We start from the raw sequence: 20,414 nt of genomic DNA, 5'->3' as shown, positions 1-20,414 counted from the left end.
ACCTAGAGCCGCTAGAGCCAAGCCAAGCTGCGGCCGCAGCGGCTGCCAACGTGGCATGTGCGCTGCGGCGTGTGGCGAGCCGTGCTTGGGTAAAGTGAGCTTTAGCTTGGGTGTCTAGCCGTGCTACTCTAGCAGTGCTAACGTTCATAGAACCCGTAATATTTCTATTAACGTTGGCTGCTGTCGAGTTTCTCAGAGTTATTGACTGACAGTCTAAATAATTTTGGGCTTACCCGGGCTAGGGAAGAGGAAATGCGACATAGGAAGGCCCACACACCAAGGTGCGCATGGAGGAAGGAAAAATTTTTTTTTTCCTCCTTCCATGACCGTAATAGCTGCTGCTGTCGCCTTGGTTCGTTGCAGGCGCGACACTTCCATGGCTGCATCTGCTATTTGGCTCTCTGCGCTTTGGGCCTGGTGAAAGCCGTCGCTTGGTGGACAGGGCCGGTTCGGAGTTCATTTCGTCCGTATGGCCTCAAGTGCGGTCAGATTTTGCGAGCTGCGGCGCTTACCGTGCAGCCATCGACAGTATGTGATGTGCACGGTGTTGTTAGAAGCAATGAATCTTGGGCAGTGCATAAAGGAAAAGAAACGTGACAGAAGGGCGACGACACACGGCGCTCCACTACCGACAGCTTTGGAAAGAGGCGTCCGTAATCGTGTAAATTCTGGTCGCTGAGCCATAGAGTGGCTCAGCGCTTGTTAGAAGGGGCCAAACACTCAAGCCTGAACGCCCACTGTCGTCGGAGAAGCGACAGGGGCATGGTAGCCGTCCTGTTCCACATGAGTAAACTGTCCCACAGTATAAACATGCTAATGTCAAAGGCGTACTGTCAATGGATTTTAGCGCACCCAGCTGTTGGTGAAAGCAACTGGCACACAATTCTTTTGGCTTCACTGGCGCAAATTTCGAATTGCTTGCGTGTTACCCAGGTTTGGCTCTTGCCTGAGCTGGACAATGTCCCGTTGAATTCCTTCTGTGAATTTCGTTGCACTGAAATTATTTCAATGTAAGTTGTAGAGAAAAGTGTCCCTAATATAGAGGTAGGTATGCCCTCATTAATCAACTAGGGCTCTTTCTGTCTGGCGCTTGTCTCCTGTTTGGAGCAAGTGGTCATTCAGCATGCATATTTAATAAACAGACGGAGTGTCGAGGAAACTTTTTCCTGGGCAATATAAAAGAATGAGCACTTAAGGCTAGACACAAACCAAAACCATCATGAAAGAAAGATTACTGCGTTCCTTTAAAGCAAATCTGAATGTTTTATTGGAGAGAACAAAAGACGGGTAGTCGGCACATCGTCAGTGCTGGCAGAAAAAAAAAAAACAGGCCGGACGTCCTCAAATGGTGATGCTTTGCAGCTGGCGCGCAAAGTGAAAAATAAATAGTGCTTCAACATCGGGAGGCAGTTTTCCTCCCTTTTGCACCACCCTATCACAAGTTTAGAATATTGTGTGAGTTCTCAGTTGTCAACGGTCTAGGTATCAAAAAGGCGAAAGGAACTGTAGACCTCACTCCTCCGGAAAGCCCTTTCCGGATTTGAAATAGGCGCTGCGTGCGCAAGAATATGGCATGTAATGCGATTCATGACGCACAGAACATTATATATGCAATTGTCAGAGTAATAAATAGGCCTAAGGTTTCAGGAATGCGCAAGACTTTGGCTTAAAACTGCACCACACATTGAGTGCGTGCTGTATTCATTCGTGCTCTGGCCCCCCCATCCCATCCCCTTTGTAAACAAACCGCTCACATGGGCGCTGCACGGCTTGCGCTGTATGTGAACAGCTAACTGTGATGTAAAAAACAACAATAGCCTTTGCTGACTCTTTGTGTCGGTGTTTTCAAGCTGCATTGTTGTAAAAACGTGTCTCACCTGCTGTCCAGCACGTGAAAAGTCGTTTGGTACCACATAGCAACACCGACGCAACCGACACCCACAGTCGCATGCTGACAGTGCAGACGACTGACAGTGCAGACGAAAAAAGCTCCGCAGTGTTTTTCAATAAACTGCATCTTCATATATATGCTAAAACAGTGGAATTGAAGCACAACATAATTATTTAGCAACAACAAGTTTGTACGCTTGAATATAACATTTCTTTTGACGCTTGCATCCTCTGGCATTTGAGAATATTAGACGCTTGCGTAGTCGTCACGTACTTCTTGGGGCCAGTTTCAGCCGAGTGGCCTCTCTTTATATTTTCTTTCTCTATGTAATAGGGGGTTGGTCGTTTGGTGCCCAGCTTTTGCCGGTCGCAAGCCAGAGAATGGGTCAGAGCCAAAGGTTCACAAACTAAACAAGGTTTATACAGCAAAGAGATGATAAAAAGGATTTCAGAATTACTTGTATGAGCACATACAAAGTGATTTACAATACAATGCAACTTGTGCAAAGTAACACTCGAGAGAGAATGCAGTACAAAAGAAATATTGCACCTAAAGTGCACTTACACAAAAGAGAGGCAAGCAAACAAAACACATATTGTTCACTGGGCACTGCGATATTCCGACGACCAGAGGTGCATGACAGGGCCGTACCGCAGGTTGGCGCACGCTGCCTTGCTGGTCCATGGCTGGACGAGTCGTGTTGACCTGGGAGTCAAGCGGGCACGCTTCTCTGAAGCTTGAACGCCAGCTCTGGTTGGCTGACAGCGGTCAACGCCCTTCATATATTGGTGCGTTCTGCGTCTGTTCGTTCTTCGTGCCAGTGCAGGCATGCACAGTATCAGCTGTACAGTTTCTTTCTCCTCCTTGTGCCGGGCACGCGTCCCCATTGGTCAGGGGCGGTGACTGGCGTCGAGAACCTTCCAGATCTTTCTTGCGTTGAGCCGCTGCCAGCGCATGAATGAAGGATAGAGGGGATCACTTAGCACACTGAAGGCTACACCTCTCCATCAGCCTTGAATAGAATTTACTCAAACCTTCTCGAACAGTTCACGACGCGCACTGATGTCATCCCTTTGGCACCGCGCCGGTGAGTGATGTAGAGAGGGCAGCAATACACAAGGTTCGGTGCTCTCCGGGGGTTCATTCTCCCTTGTTCTAGCAACGTGTGCTGGTGAGATTGCTTCCGCGTGGCACCAGGTTTTCGAATATGCGCCGAATTTTGTGGCACCCATATAGCGCTGCCATGCGTTCTGCATGCTGTGGCTTTAGTAGTTTTGCAACTTTTTGTTGATGTTTTTCAAGTTTATGTTCAGTTGTTCCCACAGTCTTGGATGTATACTACATAGCTGTAGGGTTTCTTTGAGTCTCTGAAGGCTAAGCATAGTTGTAATTTGACCTTATGCATCGTTTAACATGTTCACTGTGTCATTTATTCATGTTGTACGACCTCGAATACGTGGTCACATAATGAAGCCACAGGTCAGATTTTATTTTGAGGTCGAAGGAGGGGGACCTTAGTATAAAGTAGAACTTTTTGACGGGTTAGTTGGTACATTGTCTTGAAAGAATGTCGTACGCCAAAAAAGGACGAAACAGGAAGGAAAAACACAGAACAGGAAAGAGGCGCAACTTCCAACTTTAATAACAGGAAAGGAAACCAGGCGCTCTTTTATAGCCGCTGAGCTGCATGAGGGTGCGTGAACTAAAAAACAAATGCGGTGGTGGACGAGTGATAACAACACTGCAACACAGTACAACAAGTCATAGGGAGGTCGCTATTACAAAAGGCATGTTGAAAACTCATGCGAGCGTGAATGATAGCACAGGTTGAACGATTATGAAAAAGGATAAGAACTACCTCTAAGATATTAACAATCATGAAACCGATTGAAGGAAGCAGGCGGACTTTCCTGTTCTGTGTTTTTCCTTCCTGTTTCGTCCTTTTTTGGCGTACGACATTCTTTCAAGACTTAGTATAAAATCTGATCCATGGCTTCATTGTGGGACCCAGTGTTCGTGGCCACACAGCAAAAAAAGCGTGACCCACTGTTGGCCCACGACACAGTGAACGTGTTAAGCTCCCTGGGCAAGAGCAATAATATCGTAACTTGTCTGTCATTAGTCAGAATCCATTTTTCACTTTGGGAAACATTGATTTTTATGGCAGTAGTTTCACCGGCTGTAGTTCGGAATGTTAGAAGGATCAAGACATCGCTCTGCACTGCTATGGAACAGTAAGCATTGATGGCACTCAGTAATTTTCTTTCTAGATTAGTTTCGTACGAGCTTCTTCGCACGTTGAAGGCATGTCCTTTGTTGCGAGGGCAAAGTTGAAATAGCTGAGTACTTTGCTTTTGTCCTCGGCGATTTCATAATTTCATCTGCAGCATGACTGAGCCCTGATGACTTCTGATTTCTTAAGCCAGTAAAGCAAGAGGTTCTTCATTTCCAGGTTAAGCTCACTTTCACCCAACCATTCAAACCGCGCAGATTGCTTAAAAATTGGGTTAAATCTTGTTGCTATCCAAGAGTTCACCTTCAAGAAAAGACGCCACACAGAAACTAGTGGATGTGTTATACTTAATTTTAGAGACCATGGTAGAGAGAGGGTGTGGTTGATGGTCCTTTGCGATCACAAAAATGAACAAGGGAGGGGAAAACCTCAGGTTGCTGGAGCCAACGTTTCGACAAGGGGACTTGTCTTCGTCTGGGCAAAGCGTTCATCATTGGCAGGGATTAAATAGGGCCTTCACTCCGAGGAGGAAGGCCCCGGGGGTGGGGAAGGAAAGTGGTGTGAGAGGGGATGCGTGTCAGGAAGGGGAGGGAGGTGAACCTTGATTCGTTAAGCTGCAATAGTGGAAAAACTTATATCCGGGGGGCGTGTAATGAACAAAGGCTTTGAAGGGGCTGCGACGGGGGGAGGCGCTGTAGGACCTGAAAAATTTTAGAGAGGTGTTTTCAATTTATTATTGATGGTTTTTAACCTCTTTTAAAGCTTCTGTTGTAGGGCTAAATTTTTTAATAAGTTTTAAAGGTGCATTTTTAAAGCAAAAGGCCAGAGCACAGCTACCGACTAGACGTAAAGTGCTACCCTTATTAATAGCAATGTGTTGAGCCAACGTCGGTAAGTACTTCTTTTGCCAAGGTCTGGCCGAGCATTTTTAGATCGCACTGTGAGGTTGGCCCGACTACATTTTTAGATCGAATGCAGATTATTTTTATTCAACATTATTTTGCTGTTTACTTTTCTGTGTGATATTAGCATAAAAATAACCATCACGAAATTTCCTTAGTGCAACATGTTTTGACTTTACCCATTTTAATTTACTATCTGCGGCAAAAAGATAAAAGTTTACACAAGAGCGCTGCGAAATCGTATATGAACTCAAAATTAGTGTACATCGGCTATGCATACGCTATAATCTATCAGATGAGGTACATAAGGAGAAAAGCTGATAGATTTTGCATTTACTAAACCCTTCAGCTTCAGCAGTTCCGGAGTCCCTGTCGCGCGAGTAGTAGGTCTCTCCTGAAGCTCGTGTCATTCGAGAATTTCTCCTGCGCAGAGTATACTTATGCAGACGCCGTCAGCACTGCCGTATACGCCCACTGTGAGAGGAAGCTGCCCCGTAACGGCGGGTGTATACAGCCACGACATCTTTCCGTCACTGCTCTCCCCGGCACACCAACATACGTCTCAAGAGCTTACCAAAATATTTTTTTGCATCACCTGTTCTACATTGCCTTTGTGACTGGCGTTATATTTCTCGACCATCTACAGTTCAGTTTCTACAAAAACACAGTGAATCGTAGCTTCTGGTAGGACAGTGTAAAAAGAATATGATAAAAAAATTACTGGCAGTTTAGCATTGCTACGCACGGAATATTGAGCGAAAGCAGGTTTTTGTAGGGTGACACCTATGCCACGTACATGAAATCGAGATGGAGGTGTCCACTGACCCAGGAAGCCAGCTGTACACCTTTCCTTTCGTCAAAATCGATGGACTACAATGTTGTCAATGCCAACGAACGCCTGCGGCCCACTTGGTTTGTTTGGTTTGGTTTTTGAGGAGAAGAAAGGGTGCAGTAACTGCCACATCTTGGTGGACACCTGAACCGCACCATAAAGGAAAGAAAGGAGGGAGTGAAAGAAGAAAGAAAATTTGAAAGTGAAAATTGGTTTTTGAGGCAAGGAAATGGTGAAGTATATATCTGTCATATCTCGGTGGACATCTGAACTGCGCCTTAAGGAAAGAAATAAAGAAGGGAATGAGTATATCACATGTCTACCACACCACCACCACCGCTCCTCCACTTGAAGGTCAAACTGCGGCGCCGATGACCTTGGCTTGACTAGGCCAGTAAAGCTTTCACTTCAAAAGCAGGCTTAAATTGGTTGGGACCACTTCGTGTCTCTACGGACACAAATTTGCGACATATTTTTTTCCACGTTGCGTTATGATACTGCTGCATTGTGCTGGGAGTAACGTAAATTTGTTACATAGAATTTCTGTGACTTTTCTGGGGCGCTTTCAAAGGGAACTTATGCGTGGGCAGAATTTCTTGCTACATTAATAAGTTTATGTTGCACTAAAAAGCTCAATCATATCACTAATTCCGGAACTTTCTGGGGCAAACGGTTTTCATTTTTTCATACGCGCTTTGCCGACAACTTGAGCGACGAAGCCAGCGGCTTTTCAACGGAACAGGCTGTATCAGATACTGCGTAAAATTATTTCTAGGAAAGGAAATTTTGTCGTAACACGCAGTAACCTTCTTACCTGACTTGTTGGACAACGGATCCACGCATAATACGCAGCCCTGGATTAAAGGTCGCAAGTTTGAATACCTGCGTTGAGCAATGCTCTAACTGAATTAATCAGTTTACGTTGCACGAAAAGCTGAATCGTATTACGAATTTCGGAACATTCTGGGGCAAACGGTTGTCATATGGTTTTTCCTACGCGCGGTGCACAAAATTTGAGCTACGAAGCCAGCAGATTTTCGAATGAATGAATGAAAAACTTATTGTATAAGGGTTCTTTCTCGCAGCGTAGGTGGAGCCCTCAGTCCAGGGCCCCAGCGGCCTTTGCAGTCTTGCAAGCCCTGTCGATCAGCTTGAGCTGCTCTTCAGGCTTCGAGCTGGACAACGCAGCCTGCCACTGCTCCGGTGTTGGTTTGTTGTTTATCGGCGCTGCCTGCAATTTCTGCCAGACCCATGTAACGTGGTAAAGCGAACACACAGATTTTCGACTGAACGGGCTGTATAAGGTGGTGCGTAAAATTATTTAGAGGAAAGGAAATGACGTCGTAACACGCAGTAACACTCTCACTTGACTTGCTGGACAACGCATCCACGCTTAGTACGCAGCCCTCGATTATAGGTCGCCATTTTGAAACCCTGCCGTGAGCAATGCTCTGACTGACTGAATAAGTTTATGTTGCACGAAAAGCTGAATCATATCACGAATTCCGGAACATTCTTGGGAAAACGGTTTTCATGATATGATTTTTTTTTGCTACGCGCGGTGCCGACAATTTGAGCTACGAAGCCAGCGGATTTTCCACTGAACGGGCTGTATAAGGTGGTGCGTAAGGGTATAAGGTGGTGCAACGACGCCGGCAGCTTTTCGACCGAGCGAGCTGTATCAGCTGTCGCGTAAAATTATTTAGAGGAAAGGAAATGACGCCGGTACACGCAGTGACACTCTCACTTGACTTGGCTTGTCAACGGAACGACGCATGACAGGCTGCCCCCGATTATAGGTCGTCCGCTCGAGTCCTTGCGGCGACCTTGGCTGTTACTTGACTGGCAAGTTCATGCTGCACGATAAGTTGAATCGTATCCCACCAACTCGAATACTCTGCAGCAAATGATTGGCATGACAGGATTTTTTCGGACACGTGGTTCCGACAAATTCAGTAACCACGCCGGAAGCTTTTCGACCGAACGAGAACTAATCTGTGAGCTTTCCGGCACTAAAAAAAAATTAACTGAGACGAGTTTTTGAGAGAACGCGCTTTTGAGAGAAGACAATATTATGGCAGCATTACACCGCCATCCATTCATATAAAGCCTAGCCGGACGTCTAGTCGTACGTCGTAGCACTTCCTATTTGCGGAATTAATTTTTGATTAAGATTGGGCAAAAGACGCCTGTCGAAGAACAACATTCCGAGGATGCTCACTGATGCGTCGCGAGCTCGTTGGCGCATGCTATTTCCACCGTGTGCACCGCAATCAAAGCAATCGCAGTACAAAAAGTTCCCATAAAGCAGTGCAACATAGGTCGGGGCAGTTGTTTGAGTATACCTGTAATTTTTTTTATTCTCCCATGCCATGATCGCATTGTGGCTGAATCGAAGGCAGAAATTACAAACAACTAATTCAAGGGCGCGGTTCCTCTGCGCGCCAAAGCGCGAGCGTTGAGAAACAACCCTCTGAGGATATTCTCGGCCGCGCACGGCACCTCCACCGCTTGCACCGAATCAAATCGATCGCAGTACAAAAGTTTCGATAAATGAATCCAACGCTTCTGGGCGCAGTTATTTGAGTTACTAATTTTTTATTCTCCCATGCCATGATCTCATTTCGAGCGAAGCCAAGGCAGAAAACGCACGAGCGGTCTACTGCGCGCCAATAGGCGAGCGTTGGGAGCGTCTGCTAGCTTTACCCGGCTTAGGTGCCGCCACCGTCGGCGCTCGGGCGCAGCCTGAGATGAAGCGCCGGCATACGAGGAGGAGGGACGAGATGTTACTTTTAGTTTATTGAGGGGTTTTATGGCGGACTAAAGCCCCTTGATAGTATGAAAGGCCCGCCATTCATTGAACTTTGCCCACGCCGCGCGATTTCCTCGCCTCTTCCCTGAGGGCCCGCTCTAGAACCGATTTCCTGCGCTACGATTGGTCTCCCTGCCGTTGCCCCTAGAAACGCGGGGGTGCGGCGTTTTGCTAGTGTTTTTCTTTTTACTTCGCGCCATTTTTCTCCTAGGCTCGGCGAGCGAGTATTACGCTCTGTGCTTTTATTGCAACGTGCATGCGATATGCCGTCCTGTTGCGCGTGCAACTGCAGCAAACGGCCTGAAGATGGTTATGCGGTATTCATGATACATCAAGGCAAGCGTGACTGCTTGCGCAAGAAACAGTGGCTTCACAATATTGGCCGAAAGAACTTTATTCCTACAAAGAACAGCGTTGTTTGCGAGGCAAGGCGCCTTTCTCACTGCCCGTAATAACGCGCCACCTGACGCTGCGTTTTCTATTAATGCGAAAGCCTTTAATGCCTCATACTGTCATTGCCAAGGAATGTTAGCAAGTTTGTCCGCGTTTCGGCGCCACCACTTAAAAATGAAACTGTGTCGAGGCTGGGAATCGAACCAGGGGCTTTGGCATTTCAAGTGGACATGCTACCACTCCGCCACGAAGGCTCAGGGTTTGGGCATGAATAAAGGGGCGTCTAGTGTATCCATTGGTTTCATAAATAAAATGAAAAATATAAATAAAAAGAGAAACAAATAAAAATTAAAAAAATTAAATGAAAAAAAAATATGACAAATAAAGAACAATGCGCCAGGAAACGCTTTCGCCTTGAAGCACTTTAGAAAGCCAAAGTGCCCCCTGAATTCTTCCTGCTGCCTCCTTAATGTTTTTGCGGCGGCAACTTGTTCGTTGCATAAAAATGAGGTTGTCCTTTGCCGCACGCTGAATATTCTGTGAGGCTTCATCATATGATACGCTGTCGACATCTGCACAGTCAGAAATACGGCAATATGGTCTGTTTTCTGCTGTCAATGATATGTGGGAAGGTACAGCCTCTCGATTGCATTTGTCGCAATATGCTAGGATCCCTTGCCTCATTTACTAAAATTCGAAATTGTGGTTTGTAGAGGAGCTAGTACTTCCAGCTTGTACTTGTGTCGGTTACTAAGGAACAATGAATGTTCGCCCTGAAAAACTCATTGGCAAGTACACCCATGGTATTGCGGGTAATGAGCGCTAGCTAGTTCGTACTGCATTTTTTTTAACTCTTCAATATGTCTTGCCATGCTTCCACGCATGAGTGGGTTAACAAGTATGGTTTGGTTTTATCAGGGATACGGCCAATGTGCCGGGGGTGTTCCCATGATCACACAGGCTTCACTTTGATCATGGCTACTAGGCGTTGGCCGCGAACCTTCGCTTTGAAAGCTGGAGCTCTAAAAGCGCTTCCGCGTTATCTGTTCCTGCGGGAAAGCTTTTCCCATCGATGTAAAATCAGACGGAATCATTGTATCAATTTGCTGTATTTCCGAAGCTTAAACAATCAATAATGATTATGGTTATGACGTAAAATAGGGGAACATTTTGCGAGCAACAATTCCTAGCACTGTGACATATTACTCATTTAAATTGTATGCAAGCAGATTTTTTTTTCATCTTGCCTGAGTGGTTAACTCATCGCTCTATGTTCTAGCTACATTTCACTGAAGACCAGTTTGAGCCACGAATATTACACGAACTGGGGAAAAAAACTGAGGCCCAACGCAGTTCCGACAATTTTCTCTCACCGACCTGTCCCGAAGCGAAGGAAGGAATTTTTAAGAGACAAGCTTTTAGCGTAAGATCCCATTGTCTGTCAACTTTCGGTTGCATGAAACTGCTGTATACACGTACAAAGTGACGTTGATTTGAGCAATAACATAAACCATCTTTTGTATTTCCTTCAGCAAATTTTTCTCAACTGTGATCAGTACTGCATACCACATTCCTGCACTCGCGTAGATGCTGAATATTATGTGATACTCCCGTCTGTTACGTGTACCTTGTCAACGTTTTTGTGCATGCGTGAAAATAAATCATCCTGCTGACCACGCTCTCATTTTCTTTAATATCCCCTAATTCGGTGTCAAGTATAGTGTTACATTATCGAGAGGCGTTTGTCTTCCCTAGAGATATAGAATGCATTCTCTCACAGGTATACTGGGTATGTTCTTAAGCTTCGTTGAGACCAGTGCCTAATAATGTTCGATGAATGGTTGTCCGCGCTCCTTGATCGCATAGAAAGTGCGCAACTGTTTTATGGAGTGAACAGACTAGAGTGCAAAAGCCATTTTCCCCACTGACGAGACAAACCTATGGGCGGAAGCTGCACTCATGACTTATTTATTGTAAGCGAGTGCACGCTAAATAAGACCTACTGCACGGAAGTATCCACAAGCAAAGAAAAACATTTCGAAGCAATTCGTGCTAAGCCTAGTTAGAGCGCTAGCTCTGTTATTGTGAGGTTTATCTTTAAGTTTGACTAGCTAGCATAATACGTTTACACTTGCCCTTAATTAATTCGGTTCGATAACTAGCACAGCTCATTTGCACTCGACCTAAGCTTCCGAAAGGTATACGAGGTCTGTTAGAAAAGTATCCGACTTTATTTTTTTTTGCGAACACCTGATGGATATGAAACCAGCGCGCTTGCATCGCGTGACCTTGAACCTTCGTGCGCATGCAAGAATTTTTTCCCGCCTGCCGATAGCGTCAGTCGCTGGGACGCAGCATTTGAGTGAGGCGGTGCGCAGTGCTATCGTCGGTTTTTTATTGCAAGGAAAATGGCGGAGTGACAGGAGCAGCGCTACTCCATCAAATTTTGTCATGAACTGAGCGACAGCCAAGTGGAAACCATTCGGAATATTCAGACGGCTTTCGGTGAAGATGCTATGAGCAGCACACAGATTAAGCAGTGGTACAATTGATTTAAAGATGGCCGCACATCGGTGGAGAGCGAGCCACACTCCGGTCGGCCATCAACATGCCGAAATGACCAGGTCATTGCCGAACTGAACGCTGTGGTGATTCGGGACCGTCGCGTGACTATCCGAGAAATTGAGGAAGAGGTGGACATGAGCAATTTTTCCGCACATCCCATTATCACCGAAGATTTGGCCATGGAGAGAGTTGCGGCGAAATTCGTGCCGAAGCTGCTCACGGTGGAGCAAAAGCAGCTTCGTGTTGAAGTCTCACAGGACATGCTGGATTCCGCAAACAGTGACCCCGACTTAATCAACATCATAATAACTGGTGACGAGTCTTGGGTGTACAGGTACGACCCGGAAACCAGATCCCAGTCGTCACAGTGGAAGCATTCCACGTCACCAAGACTTCAGAAGGCCCGCCAAGTGCGCAGCAATGTGAAAGTGATGCTGACTGCTTTCTTTGGCACCCTCTGTGTGGCAGACCACGAGTACGCACTCCAAAGGGTCAAACAATGACCAAAGAGTGCTACAGGGATGTCCTTTGTTGCCTACGTGATGCTGTGCGGCCCAAGAACCCGGAGTTGAGGTCAACAGGAAAGTGGCGCATCCATCACGACAATGCTCCCGCACATTCCTCGCACTTGATTCAGACTTTTTTGGCGAAAAACCAGACTCCTGTAGTTCAACAGACTCCTTACTCTCCTGATATGGCCCCTGCGATTTCTGGCTGGTTCCCAAAATCAAAAGGCCATTGAAAGGAGCGCGATTTCAGACAAGGAAGAACATTATGGCTGCAACGACAGCTGAGCTAAACTCCATTCCGAAAGGGGCCTTTTCGGAATACTTCCCAAAATGGCAGCACCGCTGGGAGAAGTGTGTGGAGTCCCAAGTAGACTACTTTGAATGTGACTAGGTTTGGAACGCTCCAGTTATGCAAGTTTTTTTTCTACGGCCAAAGGTCGGATACTTTTCTAACAGACCTCGTATGACTCAATGCTATAATGCAAATGTGGTTTTGATTGCATATAGCTCATTAACGCTAGTTAATAGTTATCGCTAACTAATTCAGAGCATTTTCATTCATCCTAAGTTTTTCAACGGTATATGACTTAATCGTCTAGCTAAAAGTTTGGTTTACATAAAATTAACTAATTAACGCAGATTAATGAGGATCGCTAATTAGCACAGTGTCAGTACACTTGGCCTAAGCTTTCCAACGGTATATGACTCGATGCTGCAGCGCAAGTTTGAGTTTTAATTGCAATTTACTATCAATTATTTGGCCCAGTAATTGGTCAAAATAAGTGTATAATTAACCAATGATCCAAACTCACCTTCGATCACGTGACATATACGATGCTTAGACAGATAGCTTGACAGTAGCGAAATAGACTAAGTCCCGCTTTGAACTTCTCTGATCTTGAAGTTCAAAGCAACAGCCTGGGTTGTTTTCCGAAGTTTTAGCGTGGTGTCAGACTTCACGCTATAAACAAAAGAAAAGCAGAGTCGTACTAGAACAGGTGCACAAAGTAAAACACCTAGCCATGTGACTTAGAAAGTGGCTGCAGTACACAACTCGCCTGAAAGCTTTTTTTACATCAGTATTCCCCATTCAAACAGTTCAAAGAAGAAACCAATTTCTCATGAACGTTAATTTCGGCATTCCCAAAGCGTTTCTCGAAATTTTTTACATATTTAGTGCCATTCTGGAGCTCATAGCTGGCCCAAAAACACGCGCATCACTCAGTGCTGCGGCTGGCCTGCGTGCGCCAAGGAGAAAAAGAGTGCCGTGCGCAGAGCTCGCAGCCGCAGCGCGGGGAGAATCGAGGAGGAAAGCGCGGCGCGGAGGAGAGTGTCGCTACTTTCAAATTATCAGGGGGCTTTATGGCGGACTAGAGTTACTGTATATGTAGCATATACAGTAACTCTATGGCGGACCTCCTAGTGACGCCATCTGTCGTAGACAAAGCAAAGTGCTCGACGCCGAGTGGATCCTGAGGGAGCCTGACAAGAACACGCAAGCCAAGCTTGCGGACAGGGTGGGACAGGTCGCCCTCTGTTAGGGGGCCATTCATTCCACCCCATTGATCTTTTAGATCAATAAAGTTTCTCCAATCCAATGCCGCGCGATGGATGGATGGATGGATGGATGGATGGATGGATGGATGGATGGATGGATGGATGGATGGATGGATGGATGGATGGGAGCGCCCCCTTTGAAACGGGGGTGGTGGCAATTGGCGCCATGCTCAGCTTTTCTTTCTCTATTTTTGTTCAACTTTGTTGTCAATTCTCATTTAGATTCGCCATCTTCATTACCTACTGTATCCTACACTTCTAACCTTATGTCACATCTCTGCTTTTCAGCCACCAAACCTCCAATCGCTTTTTGCTAACTTCCACTGTATATTTATTTACGTGACCATTGTTATCTTTAAACCCTAGAGCCTCAGGAAGAGTGACTGTGCCTGCATCGACATCCGGATGGATACCATCACATTTGAGTATGAGGTGTTCAATTGTTTCCACAGATCTACCACACACTGCACATGTGTAATCTTCTTCGTTAAAGGGGTGGAGACACCAAATTTATGGTTCGCGCGTTCTTAGTTGCAAACGTTTCTTATGGCTCCAGGAAGCATGATACACACTCAAAGATTCATATATTCACAGTGAATAATTTATTATAGCATTTTTAGGTGAACGATTTTCGGTTTCGGTTTCGGAACGCCGAGTTGTACAGTGACGTCACAGAGGGGGAAGATCAACTGCTTCGCTTGGTCACGTGGGCCCACAAAAGTTGTGACGCACCTACTGCTGCATCGTCTGCTTTCCCACACACGTGCTGACCAGCGCATATGAAAACAAACAACTGCACGTCTAGTCCCAGCAGCTCGGATTCTGACAGATCTGATTCCAACGAGTGAGGACATCGACTTTTTTTTTGTTCGCACGCTAATATCGCCTTCGCGGGTTCGCGTGAGGATGCGAAACACTTTGCAAAATGCCAGTAAGCATCGCTGCGCCGCTCTACCCAAGCTGCGCCCACAACCGGTGTCACACTTCGCTGCCGTGCAGCAGTACCTGAGCGCTGCTTGGGATGGTGTACAAATATCACAAGACAAGATCGCCTTGTTATCAGAACTGCCAGCTAAACTCGAGCAGCGAGAAAGCATGTCTGCTTATGTTGGGAGCTTTCGGCAACGGCACCGCTCGCGGGCGCTCCGGGCGACGAGCTCTGCTGCTGCCTGGCTGCCGTGGTCGTCGCTAGGCCTATAGCCTGTTTAGCAAGCGGCCGGCGCTTCGGAAGTCGCCTGCGCTATAATAAAAGGCCTACTTTTCACAAATAGCTGTTGTGTTAACAGAATCATCTCACAATAAAATAATAGTATGGTCAATCTTCTCGACGCCTTCGGCAGCGGAGCTAGCGGGCGCCAGGCGAGCCGGACCCCGACGTCGCGCCAGCGGCAGCTGCTAGGCGCGGTTGTGAGAAATTTGCTCATATCACAGTTGTTACCTCTACTAGCAGCTCAGTATTGGTCAGCGATCCTCAAAAATGACACTTTTTTCACATTTCTTGTCCAATGGTTTATTATTTACGTCAAGAACACTCTTTAGCTCGCTTTTATGACGTCGGCAGACAGTATCCAGGCTGACCTACCGGCCGGCAGACTCGGCGTACTTCACGTCCGCACAAGAAAATACAAACAGCCATGCCACCAGAAAGGATGCTTTCTAGATTCGAGATACGACAGCATGCATCTGTGCTAAAAGTGGATCTTTCGGCAGCGACACTGCCTGCGGCAACGCCGGCCGACGACCTGCGCGCTGGTCCCAGACTGCCCTAGTCGTCGCTAGGCCTAGCTGCTTTCGATATCGACTCCGCAGCTGAGGGAGCTTCGGGACTGGCCAGCGCTCAGAAACGTGCTCCGCTCGGCACCCCTTTACTGTGAACTCGTCCCATAATAAAAGATATGCTCGATTTCCACGACGTCTTCAGCAACAGAGCTAGCAGACGGCAGGCGAACCGCACCAGGTAGCAGCAGCACAAAACCGGCTATGGGATGAAATTTGCTTGCATCGCAGTCATCACTTCTACCAGGAACTCGGTATTTGCCAACGATCGTCACAAACGATGCATTTTTGATATTCATATATCCCAGGGTTTGCTATGAACGTGAACAAACAATACTATCGCGTTCTTCAGATGCCGGCGTTCGGCACGAAGACTGGCGCAGGCCGCCCGGCTCCAAGGAGTGCGCCCTATGTCATCATGACGCTGCCGCTCTCCGCGCTCGCATTGGCTGCCGCTTCCCGTCGTTGTTGCCGCGAGCGGCCCGCCGTTGACATCTAGCAGGCCGGACGCAGGCAACGAGCTGCAATCGGACGTTGCGACGCTGTTCGCAACGGCGCGCCGCAAACCGAGCGAGTGGCGGTTAGCAGCAAACGCGGCTCGCTGGTGCGTCGACTGCGCTCACGCGGCTGTGCCCCGCTCATCGTACGTCACTGTATTTTGGTATGACGTCACTAAAACTTTATTTTTCTACACCCCTTGTGACGTCATGGTTGATGGCGCTAGCGAATGGGTCTAGGTCGTGAGAGTGAGCATTTAGGTAATCTTTGGAACCGAATTAAAATATTTTTTAAACGTTTGCTGCGTCCAACACCTGGCAGTGACTGCCCTTGCATACATAGGAATCCCATAGCAGGCTTTTTATAGCTTCAAAATTTGGTGTCTCCACCCCTTTAAATTTCTTTTTGTAGCTGCGCGTTCTAAGACACCCTGACCTAGCTTCAAAAAGTAGGGCACTGCCTCTTGAGTTATCATAGAAAATTTCTTTCCTGATCTGCCTTTTCTAGTATCCATATAGTTCTACACTATGCTTCTTTTGCATTGAATTAATCCAATTTTTAACTTCCGCGATTTTAACTTATTTAATGCTCTTTCTTTCTCCGTCCTCATGACCGGCATACTTACTGGGTAGTTTTCAAGTTCTTTTCCGCCACTGTGAGTCAACGCTCTTTCTGTATAAGTATTTAAATACCTTAGCTGCCCACCTGTTATCGTCCAATTTCCTCAGGCGTTCTTCGTATAGTATTTTATTCTTAGCTTCCCGTGCTTCGAACGATGCCTAGCCCATATCTCCTTGTACTGCCTCGTTTGTGGTTTTGCCGTGGGCACCTAGAGCTAATCTTCCAACTGCTCTCTGACTTACGTCTAATCTCGACTGAACTTCTGCCCTTAAGCACAGAACCGCATTGCCGAAAGTAAGCCCCGGCACCATTATTCCTTTCCAAATACCTCTCAGTACTTCCTATTTGTTGTACCCCCATAATGCTCTATGTTTCATTATCCCGGCGTCTCTTCGTCCTTTTGCCCTAAGAGCCTGTTCATGCTTTTCCGTGTATATGTGCCCTTCGTTTAGCGATATCCCAAGGTATGTGTATTCGGCCACTTTGGGTATTTCGTGCCCTTGTATTGTAAGCACCTGATCAGTTGTATCGTTGAAAATCATCACACCTGACTTAGTTGCGCTAAAAATGAGTCCTGGAGCGTCTCCTCCGTCTCCAGAACAATTAATCAAAGTTTGTAAATGTTCCTGGCTACCTGCTAACAGTACAATATATTCCGCATACATTAAACCCGGGAGTCGCTGCTCAACTACGTTTAAGCCTCATCTGTACGACAGATTATAACCTAGATTACTTTCTTGTAGCCTTCTTTCCATATTTATCACATAAAGCATGAACAGCAGCGGTGATAGAGGACAACCCTGCCTTAATCCTTTGTGCACCCCCACAGTTATGGTACTTTTTTTCTCTTCCCATGTAATTTCAACTTTATTATCTCGGTAGATTTCCTGTAGAAAATCAATTTTTAAATATGCTCCACAGGAGTTCCCTGTTCACGTTATCGTATGCACCGCTTATGTCCAGGAAGGCTAAATACGGAGGTCTGTTTTCCGCCTTGGCTATTTCTATGCATTGGGTAACCACGAACACGCTATCATCTAAGCAGCTACCCCTTCTGTACCCATTCTGAAGTTCTCCGTGTATCCGATTACGTTCAACCCATTAATTCCTTTTTAATTTCACCGCCTGCATTGCCAGCCTGTACATAACAGAGGTTATCGTAATCGGACAGAATGATTTTATGTTCAACTTATCTCCTTTTTCTTTATAAATCAAATTCCTTTTACTCTGTCTCCAGCTGTGCGGAATTTACTTATTTGTTATGACTATCTCCAATGCTTTCATCAGTGCTTCCTTTTTTCTTGGGCCAAGTTCATTAACCAGCTTAATTGGAATTTCATCTGTCCCTGCGGATGTGGTTTTAGGAATATTTGCTTCCGCCTTTTTCCAGTTAAGACTAGTCAGTTCTAAGCTTTTCTCTATTGTGCTGTCCTGTGTTGCTGCTTCACTTGGGGAGATTGCCCCATTGTCGTTGCTAAAAGACGCAGCTATAAATGACGTAATGTTGTCCACCACATCGTCTCCCTGTAAACATTTTCCCTCAGCATCTTTAATCTGTTCCTGCTTTCTTTGATTTGTTTCTCCCAACCAGCTTACATGGTTCCAGAAATAGCTTATATGGTTCCGTCAGCGCGGCGCGCTGACGGCGCTGCCATCTGGCGGAGCGTGGCTGAAGCAATGCTGTTCAAGGTACTATCAGGGACAAAAGTGGTATATTCCACGCGGCGGGAGCCGGAAAAACGAAAAAATGCGTTTCAACGCCATCTGCAGGCGGAATCTCGGACCCAGACAGCCAATCTGTGACCTTTATTATCAGCAGGCATGTCCCTTGACTCGTTTCAATGTTTCGTGCCTTTCCTCGCCAAAATGGTGAGCGGCGCCGCAGCAGTAGCAATCTGGTGGCCCTCTTTTCATTTTGTGTCTTCTTTTCTTCAACGCGCGTTCGAGATATGGCTTGAGAGCCGGCGCAAGGTAGATGTCGCTAGCACTTGGTTCTGGACCGCATTCAGGCTCCGGCTTCGCGACCTATTTCAATTGACCTTGGCCGGCGCGCGCACCGTCATGATGGGATCAAATGCCCGTGCGCGCGTGGCTAACTTGTCGTGGAAGCAGCGCATTTTTGAAACATTCAAGCGAGCCAAGCGACATGCCTGCGGATCATAAAGCTATCTGGGTCAGAGATGCATCCTGTAGATGGCGTTGCAACGCAGTTTTTCATTGCTCGGCTCCGGCCGCGTGGACTATACCACTTTTGTCCCCGATAGTACACCGTGGCCACCGCCGGGGCCCACGGGACGGCTCGAAACCTGGCGCAGTATTGCTTGCGCAATAAAAAACAGGGAGAAGGGGCGGCTGACAGTGGTCAGGGGCCGACAGTGGCCAGCATAGCCCTGGACTGAGGGCAACCGACCATTGATGAGAGGTCGACGACGTCGACAAAGAAGACTCCTGGGGATACAACCAAGGATAGAACGTCTCTGAAGATTCCCAAAACCGCGCAAAAAGTACTGAAGTAAAAAAAACTTTTGCCTTCCTTCCAGTGCCTCTGTGTAGCGCGCCGCACGTGTGGTGGCCTCCGGGCGGGAGCGGAAAAACTGGAAAATAATTATTCTGGAAAGGAAAGGGCGCCTAAATTGTCTCTCATCCCGGTGCACACCCGAACCGCGCCGTTCGCCTCCTTGCTGTGCGGACAGGAGCTCCTCATTCCTGAGGAACGATGTTGTAAAACCTGTGCAAATGCTCTTTAAAGGAGAAACTTATGCACGCGTGTTTAACACATTACTAAAAGGTTTGCACAAAAGCGCCTATTTAATGCGAGTTTTGCTTCTGCACGGATTTTGTCTCGCAAGAAAATTCACGCTCTTGTACAGAAGTTACCAACGACGCTGTGCAGCTATGCGTGTTCTAGAATATGTCGTGCTGGCAGCTTTCAACACAGTAGTCGCTCCAATCAACCCCTAATGTCGGATTCCCAGTTTTCTCTGCGTAAGTGTTTCGTAACCGAGGGAACATCTGAATATACGTTCCCAAATGTGACATGAACGACAAACAATGATCAACGAGTTAGACAGGCTGAGCAGAAATGTCGGTCGGAAAAGTAACATAGAAATGCAACGCAATGTTGTAGCACGTGCAAAGCAGTTCGCAATTGATAACGGGGTACTGGAATCCGCCTCATGAGAGGGCAATAACTAGAAGAATAAGAATAGGATGGAGCGCATATGCCAGGTGAATGACAGTTTACCGATATCCCTCAAGAGAAAAGGCACTCACGTATGGGGCAGAAACGTGGAAGCTAACGAACAGGGTTTAACTTTAGCTATGGACAACGCAGCGATGTATGGAAATAAATATGATAGGTGTAACGTTAAGAGATCGGAAGCGGGCGGAGTGGGTGCCGGAGAGAGAGAGAGAAACCTTTATTTACACAGGAATTCGGGGCACGCCCCTGGGTCCCCGCACGACCCCACTGCACTCAAGTGTAGCAAACACGGTTTAATTACATCCTAGTCGAAATCAAGAGGAAGATATGGGCTTGGGTAGGGCACGTAATGCGAAGGCAAGATAGCCGTGGTCTTTAAGGGTAACGGAGTGAATTCCAAGAGAAGGCAAGCGGCGCAGAAGTTAGGTGGGCGGATGAGATAAAGAAGTTTGCGGGGATGCGGTGGCCGCAACTGGCAAAGGACAGGGTTAATTGGAGAAATATAGGAGAGGCCTTTGCCCTGCAGTGGGCGTAGTCAGGCTGTTGATTATGACGATGCAGCTAGGAAACCGATGAAGAGCTTCGAAAGCAAAGGAAATGCGCACAAGTGGCCCCCTGGGACA

General features: G+C 46.9%; 1 pseudogene across 1 annotated transcript; it reads left to right on the top strand.

Moving 5' to 3' along the window:
- Positions 1-32: 32 nt before the first annotated feature.
- Positions 33-19,938, top strand: LOC149355573 (peroxynitrite isomerase THAP4-like; annotated as a pseudogene). Its single transcript, XR_016291543.1, has 4 exons — positions 33-281; positions 364-2,679; positions 6,949-9,095; positions 10,343-19,938. The product of XR_016291543.1 is annotated as a peroxynitrite isomerase THAP4-like (transcript).
- Positions 19,939-20,414: the final 476 nt, after the last annotated feature.

The sequence above is a fragment of the Amblyomma mixtum genome, chromosome 3 (genome assembly GCF_055824585.1).
Source record: "Amblyomma mixtum isolate Tamu chromosome 3, ASM5582458v1, whole genome shotgun sequence".
In the NCBI taxonomy this organism is placed as follows: Eukaryota; Metazoa; Arthropoda; class Arachnida; order Ixodida; family Ixodidae; genus Amblyomma; species Amblyomma mixtum.
This window is presented reverse-complemented; position numbering and strand designations above follow the sequence as displayed.